General features: G+C 43.8%; 1 pseudogene; it reads right to left on the bottom strand.

The window, feature by feature from the left end:
• Nucleotides 1–7,813: 7,813 nt before the first annotated feature.
• Nucleotides 7,814–10,408, bottom strand: LOC141020390 (uncharacterized; annotated as a pseudogene).
• Between the last annotated feature and the right edge of the window lie 2,248 nt (nucleotides 10,409–12,656).

Here is a 12,656-nt window from a genome sequence, read left to right as displayed (position 1 = left end):
CGTCCGCAATACTGCAGATGCCGCACCAAGTTGTCTGTCCACCTCATGCATCCATTCTCCCATCACTCTTGAACAAGACCCCCGAGATACTTAAACTCCTTCGCTTGGGTCAGGAGCTCACTCCCCAACTGGAGGGGGGCAATCCACCGTTTTCCGGCAGAGAACCATGGCCTCAGACTTAGAGGTGCTGACCCTCATCCCGACCGCTTCACACTCAGCTGCAAACCGCCCCCAATGCCTGCTGGAGGTCACGGGCTGAGGAAGCCAACAGAACCAGGTCATCTGCAAAAAGCAAAGATGCAATTCTGAGGGTTCCCATACCAGACACTCTCCTCACCACGGCTGCGCCTTGAGATCCTGTCCATGAATATCACAAACAGGATCGGAGACAAGGGGCAGCCCTGGCGGAGTCCAACACCCACTGGAAACGTATTCGACTTTGTGCCGAGTATACGGACACAACTCTCACTTTGGTCGTACAAGGACCGGATAGCTCATACCAACGGCCCCGGTACCCTATACTCCCTCAGTACCCCCCACAGTACTCCCCCGGGGGACCCGGTCGTAGGCCTTCTCCATGTCTACAGAACACATGAAGACTGGATGGGCAAACTCCCATGACCCCCCCCAGCAAGCCTGCAAGGGTAAAGAGCTGATCCACTGTTCCGCGGCCCTCCGGTCCCCCCTTTTTGAAAATAGGGACCACCACCCCGGTCTGCCACTCCAGAGGTACCGTCCCTGACCTCCACGCGACACTGAAAAGACGTGTCAGCCATGACAGCCCAACAATGTCCAGAGCCTTCAGCATCTCGGGGCGAATCTCATCCACCCCTGGCGCCTTGCCACTGGGGAGCTTCTTGACTACCTCAGTGACCTCTGCCAGGAATATGGACGAGTCTTCCCCCGAGTTTTCAAGCTCTGCCTCAGTTTCAGAGGACGTGTTAGCCGGTTCAGGAGGTCCTCAAAGTGTTCCTTCCACCGCCCGACGATATTCCCAGTCCAGTTCAGCAGGTCCCCTCCCCAACTGAAAACAGCCTGGGCTGAGGCCCACTTCCCTTTTCTGAGTCGCCGAATGGTTTGCCAGAACTTCCTTGAGGCCGACCGAAAGTCCTTCTCCATAGCCTCACCAAACTCCTACCACACCCGGGTTTTTGCTTCGGTGACCGCCGAAGCTGCAACCCTCCTGGCCTCCCGGTACCAGTCTGCTGTTTCAGGAGACCCCTGGGCCAGCCAAGCCCGAAAGGCCTCCTTCTTCAGCTTGACGGCTTCCTTCACCGCTGGTGAAGGAAGGGATGAGCGAAAAGTTCTTCCAGAGGTGGGAGTTGAAGACCTGATGGACCGGGGCCTCCACCAGACGTTCCCAGTTCACCCTCACTACTCGTTTGGGTTTCCCAGGTCTGTCCGGCAGCCTCCCCCGCCACCTGATCCAACTTACCACCAGGTGGTGATCAGTTGACAACTCCGCTCCTCTCTTCACCTGAGTGTCCAAGACATATGGCCGCAGGTCCGATGATACCACCACAAAGTCTATCATCGACCTTTGGCCTGAGGTGGCCTGGTACCAGGTACACTTATGAGCCACCCTTTGCTCGAACATGGTGTTCGTTATGGCCAATCCATGACTAGCACAGAAGTCCAATAACAAAACCCCCTTCGGGTTCAGATCGGGCAGGCCGCTCCTCCCATTCACCCCCCTCCAAGTTTCCCCATCGTCACCCACATGAGCGTTAAAGTCCCCCAGAAGAACTATGGAGTCCCCAGGTGGAGCCCCTTCCAGGACCCCACCCAAGTAATCCAAGAAGGCCAGGTATTCTGAGCTGCTGTTCGGTGCATACGCACAAACAACAGTCAGAGCCTTCCCCCTAGCAACCTGCAGTCACATGGAGGCGACCCTCTCTTCCCTCGGGGAGAACTCCAACACAGCAGCGCTCAGCCGGGAGCTTGTGAGTATGGGTTGCTAAAATATTTCAGGTAGTATGGTCTTCAAACATTGCTTAATGTTTACACACAATAATATGTAACATTAGCCAGCTAACTAATGCTAGTTTGCTAGCATTAAGTTTTACATTTACAGAATGTGTGACATTGGGTGAGCTTAGACAGCTAGTTAAGTGCAAAGTTATGGGATACGAACAGCCTCCCATCTCCTCCCTTAACTCCATTCAACCAAGTTTATTAGGTCCACCAAGATAAATCTAATTCTGTCTAATGCAACAGTCCTTCTATAATTCATACCTTCATATAGGTTATTATGTTCAGTTTGTGTTGAAACTGTTTTAGAGAGGTGTACAGGGAAAAATTACTGGAGCACACTGACTTGTGTTTTAGAGAGGTATAGATATGGTCATTTTTTAGGTTGCTGTTAGTGGTGCTGTTGAACTGTGTTGTGTACTGACAGGTGTTTCTATTATTTTGTCCACCCCATTTATATCAGTGGCTAGGCTCAATGACAGAAACACCTCTGTATAATGCAGTACAGTTCATTATCACCATAAACTGCATCCTCCAAAGTGATCGAATACAGTTAAAACAATGCTAATCTTTGAACAAAAACTAAACATTATTATTATTATTACATTATTATATATACTTTTACATTATAACTAGTCATGATTTATTGCAGGACTGTCGTATTGGATCACATTAATTTTAGCTAGGTGAACCTAATAAACTGGCTGCTGACTGTAGTGCTGTACCTATGTTTATAAGAGAATAATGGATACAGTAAATTCTATTACCCAGGTTTTGCCTACTTAAGAAAACTGTTTACTGTTACTGTTTTTAAGGTAACCAGCCAGAGTCTGTACCTCACTGGTGACACTAATGTGGCAGTGTTCCCCAGAGCGGATGGCTACTTCAGTTCCTGAACTGTTAACGTCGCTGCCTCGGGGCCACCTCCTACTCCTTCCTCCAGCAGCCAGTTTCGCTTCCCCAGGTCGGCTAGCTCATCAAGTCCCTCAATGCCACCCAAGGCCCAATCCCTGAAATACTTTACAAGGTAAGCTAATTTTCTTTTTAAATTTCTATGCCCCTGTCAATAGAAGGTAAATGTTTTATATACTCTTGTATGTTCATCATTATGAATGACCCTAAATGTAGTTGTTCTGAATTCCAGGACTGTCAGCCTGGGTGAATTTCAGAGTGGAAAACTTCCTCCTGCTCAGATTCACTGAGCAGGAGACCAGTGTCCCATCCATGATTGCCAAAGTAAATGAGGCCTTAGGAAACAACGAACCACTCATCCTGACAGACCACAATGGAGTAGAAATTTTGGACTCAGAAGGAACAAGAGGTGCGTCATTTGAGCAACTTTATTTACCTTGTCAGTTTTCTTGAAGATTTACTTTGACAGTGGCAAGAACGTTAATGTTGCTTCACAATTAGGTATCAAATATATTGTGGGCTTTGAATTGCTGCATCGACATTTATGAAGTCAAACTGCAGCCATAAACAATGTCAAACTTTTACTGCCATTTCAGATCAAACTAAATTAATATGCATTCACGTCAGTCTCAAGAATTAGCCCTTATTCATACATTATACATTTTCTACTCATTTAGGCTCCTTTTACTGGAAGCAGAATTCTCGAAAAATCATGGCTGTACCAGAGGCTGACTTCCAAGCTGTGCAACAAAAGAAGCGGAGAATCTCATAAGTTGGATTGCTAGTGGCTTGTTACAACTCCTCAATTTTTCTTCCTGACATCAGTCACTGTAAAAGGCTAAGCATGGCCTCAAATGGTATAGGTAAATAGGTTGTTTTTTACTGGCATAGTTGCATTTGCAACAATTTTTTTGCTTGGACTTTGATTATGATTACATTAACTGATAGACTTTGCTACGCATGAATTAGTTTGACAGATCAATGGAAGTTGCAATGGTAGAGTTATTTCATTTAGAATGCTGGATTTGGAATATTATGACTGTAACACTGGCAACAGGACTAACAAGTGGAACAGGACTAAACAAATGGTTACAATGATTGCATGATTACTGGTTAGGATTTTGTTGAGCCAAGTAGGTTATAACATGTATATTTTGCATGTTTTTCAGTTGACGAGATGATAACGGCCTCGATGCAGTGTATGATACAATTGAAGAAGTGGTCCTGGCAGCACAAGGACGTCAGGAGGTGTCAACTACAATCAGGGAGCTGACACAGTTGGCCAGTTCCAACCGCAGAACAACAGTGTCCCTGACAGAGGCCGAAGCAGCAGCTGTTAAAGATGCCTTTGCCTGTATTGTCTACAAGGGTAAATAAAAAAAAACGTTTTTTCTTCTATAGGCAGATGTCAGTGCAATTTATGTACCCATGTCCATGAAGAAAATGGCCCCCGACACCATAAATAATGTAACCACTTATGCAATTACTGTATTTTTTTACAAGTGTTTTCTGAATCAAATTTGCAGGTCCAGTGGTTGAGCCCATGGTTTCATCATGTTGCCATAGCCTTGTTTGCTGCAGGAGCTGCACCGAACAGTGGCAGCAAAATTCTGCACTTTGCCCAAAATGTCGGGCAGATGAATTTGATGTCAACACACAAAAACTCACCGGCCTCTCTGATGCATTGGCTGCACTGGGAAACATACTCTGGCAGTAATAATGTACAGTATGTAGTTGTGCTGTTCTTCATTGTTCACTTTTTTTCTACTTGAATAATGTTTTAACGTATGCATTCAAAGCACTTTTGACTTTTAAAGATGTTTGTGCATCTTCATATTGTGTTATTTTGTTTTGATAAAATCATCTTTCAGTGCTGTAAGAGCCAAACTACCTCATATTTGCACTATTTTATGTTGTATATTACTGTTTTACGAATACAAACATTGGGAATTTTATACAGTAAGACTCCGTTATGTTGCTGTTCTGTTCTTTGCTGTAAGAGCCAAAACTACCTCATATTTGCAGTATTTTATGTTATATATTTTCTTACTGTTTTACAAATACAAACATTGGGAATTTTATACAGTAAGGACTCAGTTATGTTGCTGTGCTGTTCTTTGTGTTCCAGCTGAGTCTCTCTAAATAAAACAGTTCAAAGAAATACAACTTTATTTGCCAAATTATTCAACTGACAACTTAGGGGCATGGCAAATTTGTAACATATTAATCAATAACCACATTCAAGTTTTTCAATAAGTAAATAATAGACCAATGGGCTGCTTATCCAGCTACTCAGGAACACCACAGGCTGTGAGAAAGCACAACTAAAACAGTTTATTTTTTCAGACATCTCTTGCAGTCACATACATTAGGCAGATTAAAGCATCTTGGAAAGGAGTATAGTCATTGTTTACCACATGATTAAAAAGAAGAGAGATGTCAGGATAGTTCTCTGAAAAGCTCTGTTCTGCATGGCATTTGTCCTCTTCAGATGAAAATGGATCAGCTCCAAAAGCAGACTCCCAAGTCAGTGAGGATCCCAAGTCTTGCTCATACATGTTTGCCACAGTAGAAGCACATGGCAGCAGCTCCTCAGAGACTTTAGCTAGGCAGCCGCCTGCTGCCAGTTCATTTGGGTATTCCATGACCTAAGACATGGTATCAAAGCAATACTGGTTAGGTTAGGTTGGATGGATTGGGAATGGAAAAAAATGATCAATATTTCTAAAGTGTTGTAAATTATCAGTTAAGCATACCCTGGATCTTGTGTGCATTCCATGACTGCACCACTCTGTCAAGTCCAATTTGGCTTACTTGACATATCAGATTTGAGATGCAGAATCTTGTGAGGTTGTCCTCCATGTTCACAATCTCTTGGTCCAGCAGGTGCACCAGAGCCTGTTTCAGTGGATAGTTCACGCGGTTGTTCACCTCTGGCCACAACCTCTCCACTAGAAGGTTCTGTTGATCAAAAGTCCAAATGATGTTTTTAGGTGAAAGGGAAATACAACAGCAGAAAATGTAACAATACATTATTGATTTTTTTTTTTATCAGAATCATCCTTATTTTCTAAGTATGTGCCACACATAGGAGTTTGATTCCATTTTTATAGATTTTTAGATGGTGGCGTCTCCACCCCTCGCCTTCCAGCATTGCACACAGCTGCTGAGGGCTGTGTTACTAGCAGGTTGATGCTGCTTTGAATGCTAATAACTGTTTTTTTTTGTGTGTGTTTCTCTGTTTAGTGTTCAAAGGATTATTGAAGGATTCAACTGTGTTGTTGAGGTAGGGTTCCAGTCCCTCTTCAAGCTCAGTTGTGTGTTTTGTTACTAAACTAATAACCTTGTTGGTGAAGGTTGCGCACCTGCCCCCTCTCCCAACTTGGCTTTGTGTTTCAAAGAGTTGGCGTTCCCGTCCCAGCGGCGTCACACTTTGTTTTGTTTTTTTGGCTATCTCTCCACCTGGTTCCAGATGGAGCATGCCTGTGGCAGTTGTATGGCATCCCTGGAGCCTGAGGATGGCCATGACCGGTGTGTGTCCTGTCTTGGCGTGGATCACCTGCGGGAGGCCATCACCAATGAAGCCTGCATAAATTGTAGCATCATGCCGAGGTTAGTAAGGCTGGGCAGGCTGGCCCAAATGGATCCACTATCCTGCCTGCCTTCATTCCAGTCTGAGGGGGTGGATTCCTGTTGGGATGCTGCACAGAAGCGGTTTGCCACACGGGATGGGGATGGTGTCCCCGCAGGAAAACGGTGGAGGAAGGCAGACAACCAGCTCTCCTTTTAAGGTCGACCGTCTGGCTGCTGATATGGAGCAAAAGAAGGCACTTCTTAGCCTGCAGCCTGCTGGTAGGATGACACATGCTGCTGTTGCGGCTACTCAGGGGTCACCGCTGCCAGTGGACGATGCTATCGCCATTGCAGCTTCATCCAGCCAGTTTAATGATTCCCAGGTCGGGTTAACGACTCCGACTGCAGCGGGCTCCTCACATTCTTCAGCCTCGGATTCCCGGCGAGGATCTGATGACTCCTCCATGGGGGCAATCATCCGGGCTGCCCTGGCACACCTGCAGCTTGACGCTCCGAGTCAGGGAAAGGCTCCTAGCACTTTCTACAGGCGCAGCCCCCCACCGGCGAAGACTATGGTGCCGCACTCTCCTGATTTTTTGAAGGAGCTGCATTCCTGCTGGGGAGACATGCGAGCCCTCACCAGGCCAGAGTCGGATGAGCGAGCCTTAGCTGCCATGGAGGGTGCTGAGGCAGTTGGTCTTCTCCACATGCCAGCGGTGGAACCTGCAATTGCTGCCTTGATTGTATCTCCGGATGAGGCAATGAAGTCAGACCCCAGGTGCCCTTCAGTGCTTAAAGCACCACCTCTGGCGGTCATCCGGGACTCATAGAACCGTAGTTACAACTGTAACTTTCGTTTTATAACAACTCGAAAATGTGGCAAGATGTTGTTTTATGTTGCATCATTGTTCTCAGCTCACAGGGGTTTTATAAGAGCTAGAAAATGTTGATGTTTTTGTGACAGGCTTTTCTATGGAACACCACACTGGTTTAAAGTGTATTTGCTGTTGTCATTTTCATGTAGAGTATCCCAAAGCTGGACTCACTGTGTGTGCCTCTGTTCCGTCATTGTTCTCTCTGTATACAAGCAGTACTTGTTTTTCAGCAAAATAAATATTTTGTCCATTTTGTAATATGGACACGATGACAATAAACAAAATGGAACGGCATTGATTTTTTTAATGGTAAAAAATAGACAGTTGATATTTTTATAGTAACATTTTGCTCAAGAGTATACTTCTACCCTATAGTCTTATAGTAGTGACTGCATAATGGCAGAGTCCATAGTTCCACTATGTCTACTTAAACAGAACTTAAAGATCTCCTCCAGACATGTATTAAGACATAATATAAGAAATTAGGAACATCTCTTTGTTACATCAATGAGGTAGATCAAGGCCTCTTTGAATGGAGCATAGTTGTAATTGACAGCATTGTCAAAAACAACTGAAAGGTCGGGGTGATGCTGTGCAAAGAGCTGCTCTGCTCTCACTTTGTCTGCCTCAGACAGAAAGGGGTCACTTCCGAATGAAGATATTCTGGTGAGGGATGATCCCATGTCCCTGTCGTATATGTCAGCTGCAGCTGTGGCATCTGGTAGAAGATCTGTTGTGATCGTTCTTGGTGTTCCAGTCCCTGCCAGGTGATTTGGTATCCCTTTCCCTTTAACAACACAAAAACATGTTGTGATGTTCAAGTGTAAAACACTTCTAGAATCTGTGACAGTGAATAACTTGTATGGGATATGTAACATACCTGGGATCCTGTGAGCATTCCATGACTGCACAAATCTGTTTATACCAATCTGGCACATCTGGCAGGTCAGATTGGATGTGCAGAACCTTGTCAGGCTGTCCTCCATGTTTATTGCTTCCTGATCTTGTAGCTGTACCAGGGCCTCCTTTAGTGGGTAATTCACTCGATTATTGATTTCTGGCCACATCCTTTCCACTATGTGATTCTGTAAAAAAAAAAAGGAAAAAAAGGAAAAGGTGGGTAGAGGTCTGTTAACATAGTAACATAGTAACATAGTGAACTAGAGGAAAGTTAGTGTTTCCCCTAGAATTTTTTTCAGGCCCGGTGGTACGCACCAAAAAAAACCAACCTAATCATGACTGATAATGCACACAAAAAAAGCCTGATCATGACCGATAATGCACCAAAAAAAAAAACTAAATATGACTGATATAATATATTATGACATTATTAAATTGTAATTACTCATTATGTAGTGGAGTAGAAGTATAAAGTAGCAGAAAATGGATATACTCAAGTAAAGTAGGTACCTCAAACTTGTACTTAAGTGCAATACATGGCTTAACCTTCGTATTGTCCTCCCGGGTCAAATTGACCCCATCTGTATTGACTGTTCCTTCTTTCCTCCCTTCCTTCCTTCTGTCCCTCTTTCCTTCCTTCTGTCCTCCCTCCATCCTCCTTCTTTCCTTCCTTCTGTCCCTCTTTCCTCCTTCCTTCCTTCCGCCTCCCTCTATCCTCTTTCTTTCCCCCTTCCTTCTTCCCCTCCATCCCTCTTTCATCTCTCCTTTCTTTCCTTCCTCCCTTCTTTCTTTCCTCCCTCCCTCCATCCTCTCTTCCTTTCCTCCTTTCTTTCCTCCTTCCTTCCTCTCTTCCTTCTTTCCTTTCTTCCTTCCTTCTTTCCTCTGTCCTTTTTTCCTTTCTTCCCTCTTTCCTTCCTTTCTCCCTCCCTCCCTCTGTCCTCCTTCCTTCCTCCCTCCTTTCTTTACACTCTTCCTTCCTCCATCCTTCTTTCCTTCCTTCCTCTTTTCCTTTCTCCCTCCCTCCCTCCTTTCTTTACACCTTTCCTTTCTTCCTCCGTCCTTCCTTCCTTCCTTGACCTGAGTTAATATACTTTGTTACTTTTCACCACTGGTAATGTAGGTGGATGGCTTGCAGATGGTTAACATTACCCTTGTTGACTGAGTTTGGAGGTATGGCTCTCTTTGCTGGTTGTGTCTATATTCTGACAGCCTCTCTTGCATGTACAGGCAGAGGTAAAACTCTTTTCCATGATCCACACGAAGTTGATCCCACATTCCATAATGTGTTACTGCAGGTCTACATGAACAAGTATGAAACACTTAATTATTGGTATTATTACATATATTATTTTATATATTTTCTTTCAAACAGAACATACAGCACTGACCTGCACACTTCTTTGTAGATGGCTAGGTTGTTTTTTACTGGCATAGTTGCATTTGCAACAATTTTCTTGCTATAGCCATCTACAGCAATCACATGAGTCACTCCAAACATGACCAGCTTTTCATTTTGGTCCATGTGTAATTTGTGTCCCATATACTCCACATTATTTGGGATTGGGTTAAAGTTACGGGTACCCTATGCAAGCAAGAAAATATATTAATGACTTTGGTCAGCATTAGATGAAGTCTAGGTATTATTAGGCATACATGTGAATGGCATACACAACCCTAAAATTAAAAAATTTAGGACTACTTAATAACATACTTGACGCCGTTCTTCATGGTAAGGGGCATGGGCTGCTCTCAGAGCTCTTCCAATTCAGATTCCCCTGCATGTATCCCAACTGAGGACAGGCAACCTGTCATCATTTTACGGCCATAAGTAGATCCAGTCTGTTAAAAACACACACACATGCACGCACACACACACACACACACACACACACACACACACACACACACTTGTTTGTCTACATGCTACAGCAAATAGTACATGTTTTTTTTTACTGTCGTTTGTAAATAGTATATAGACCTACCTCATTTACTGCACGAGAGACTGCAATTTCAAGGTCTGAGTCTGAAGTATGTCCTTTTCTCCGCATGTTATGTTTGGCAAGTAGTCTCCAGATACTGATTTCAGAGCTTCCCTGCTGGACACCCATTTCTCGCAACTTTTCTGAGATCTCATGATACGTCACTCCATTCATAAACATGTCATTAATTAGAGACATGTATGGCTCGAGTGAGGCCATTACAACGTGGGACTCCAGTGGTCTACTGGGACTGGACCATAGACTGTACACAGTCAATGGACTGGACCGTGGGACTTTTGGCGCTCAGACCGGTGTGTTGTTGCTCACCATGGATACCGAGCGACTATATATTGTGCATGCGCAAAGCGTGGCCACACAGCAGTAATGTACCGTGGGAAATGGTATAACAATAACGGAAAATGTAAATTAGATTTATTATTTCATTTTGGTTTCCTTGTTTATTATATTTTCAGTTTTAGGCTGAAAATAGGAAAACAAACACCAGTTTTCAATATTTGGTGCATACAGAAAAACAGAAAAACGAAATATTGGCTTGATTTTTCGTTTTTCGTTTGCCAGATTAAATGGAATAATTGAATGATCAGATGATACACGGACCCCAACCCACAGTGTCAGTATTAAAACAAGCTGTATCCATTATTACAGAGTAGAACAAAGGGTTCCAAGAGTGTATAATTAACTTAATGACTGCTCCACTGCTCCTCTCTCATGTGGGGTCCCACAGGGCTCTGTGCTTGGCCCTCTTTTATTTTCTCTCTATCTACTTCCACTTAGTTCCATTCTCAGGAAACATGACATTTCTTTTCACTGTTATGCAGATGACAGTCAGATCTATGTCCCCCTTAAAAAGTCTGACTCCTACTCTGTTAAGCCACTGCGTTTACACGACCTTAAAGCTTCGATGGCTTTAAATTTTCTAAATTCTAATGAAAAAAAGACAGAAGTCATGGTCTTTGGTGGTACTTCTGTGACCCCCCTAGTTGACCTGGGTTCTTTGGCACATTATCACAAGCCAATTGTGAACAATCTGGGGGTAAAAGTGGACGCAGACCTTAAATTTGACAGCCAGATTAAAGCTGTGGTGAAGTCGAGCTTTTTCCAGTTGAGGCAGCTGGCAAAAATTAAACCAGTCCTTCAGAGACAGCACTTTGAGACAGTAATCCACGCCTTTGTGACCACTCGGCTGGATTACTGTAATGCACTTTATATGGGGGTTAGTGGGTCTTCCATTACTTGTCTTCAACTGGTACAAAATGCTGCTGCACGTCTTTTAACTGGCACAAGCAAGTATGAGCACATTTCACCTATTTTAGCTTCACTCCACTGGCTGCCCGTCCATTTAAGGATTCATTTTTAAACTCTGTTATTTGCTTTTAAAGCCTTGAATGGCCTTGCCACACCTTACCTCTCTGAGCTGCTGCACCCCTACACTCCCAGCCGCTCTCTCAGGTCAGCTGACCAGCTGCTCCTGACAGTGCCTAAAGCTAGGCTTAAGCTCAGAGGGGAGCGAGCATTTGCCGTTACAGCTCCAAAACTTTGGAATGGATTGCCGCTGCACATTAGACAGGCCTCCTCACTGTCTCATTTTAAAACTCTTCTTAAAACCCACCTCTTTTCTTTGGCTTTTGACACCATGTAGGGTGTTGAGTTTATGATTTTATGTGTATACGTACATATTTTTATCTTGTGCGGGCAGTGCATTTTATTTATTTTATTTTATTACTTTTATCTTTCTATTGTGTACTTCATCTTTGTATTGTGCTTCTATTGTGTTATCTATTTATTGTGTTTTATCTTGTTGTGCAGCACTTTGGAAAACCTTGTGTTTGTTAAAATCGTGCTATATAAATAAAGTGGATTAGATTGGATTGGATTAATGAGCCTTCACCAATTGTTCACGTTTTCCTCTCTAAAGGACTTCCCTGGCACACTAGTCAGTTGTAAAGTCAAAAATGTATGTAATTTTCTCTTGTCAGTCTGCCAGGTGCTGCAGGCAGAATGCTGAGTATGTTAGTCATGATAAGTGTTCTGCTTTTGTCAACGTGACTGGTCTAACCAAGGTGTTGTCTCTCCCTGAGCAATAATTCCTCATATTTAGGGTGTTGCAGAGCCCACTCTCTGAGGGAGACCGGGTTGCTGATAGTCATTTTCGAATTTTCAATAAAAATATAGAAAATAAGAAAACAAGATTTTTTTTTTAATTCCTTTTGAAGTGTGGAAGTGTTCAAACAACTCTTGGCATTTTCCAACACAACTATCTCTCAGTCTTTCTCTGCAGCTGCCAAAAGTGACCATATATATATATATATATAGAGAGAGAGAGAGAGAGAGAGAGAGAGAGAGAGAGAGTCGAGAAGAGCTCAGTCTGACTGTGGCAGACAAGCCTTTCTCCCTTTTGTCTTTAATAGAGAGCCAAAGTCCCACC

The sequence above is a fragment of the Pagrus major genome, chromosome 2, assembly GCF_040436345.1.
Source record: "Pagrus major chromosome 2, Pma_NU_1.0".
Taxonomy (NCBI): domain Eukaryota; kingdom Metazoa; phylum Chordata; class Actinopteri; order Spariformes; family Sparidae; genus Pagrus; species Pagrus major.
The sequence above is the reverse complement of the archived record's forward strand: the minus strand, read 5'-3'. Positions and strand labels throughout refer to the sequence as shown.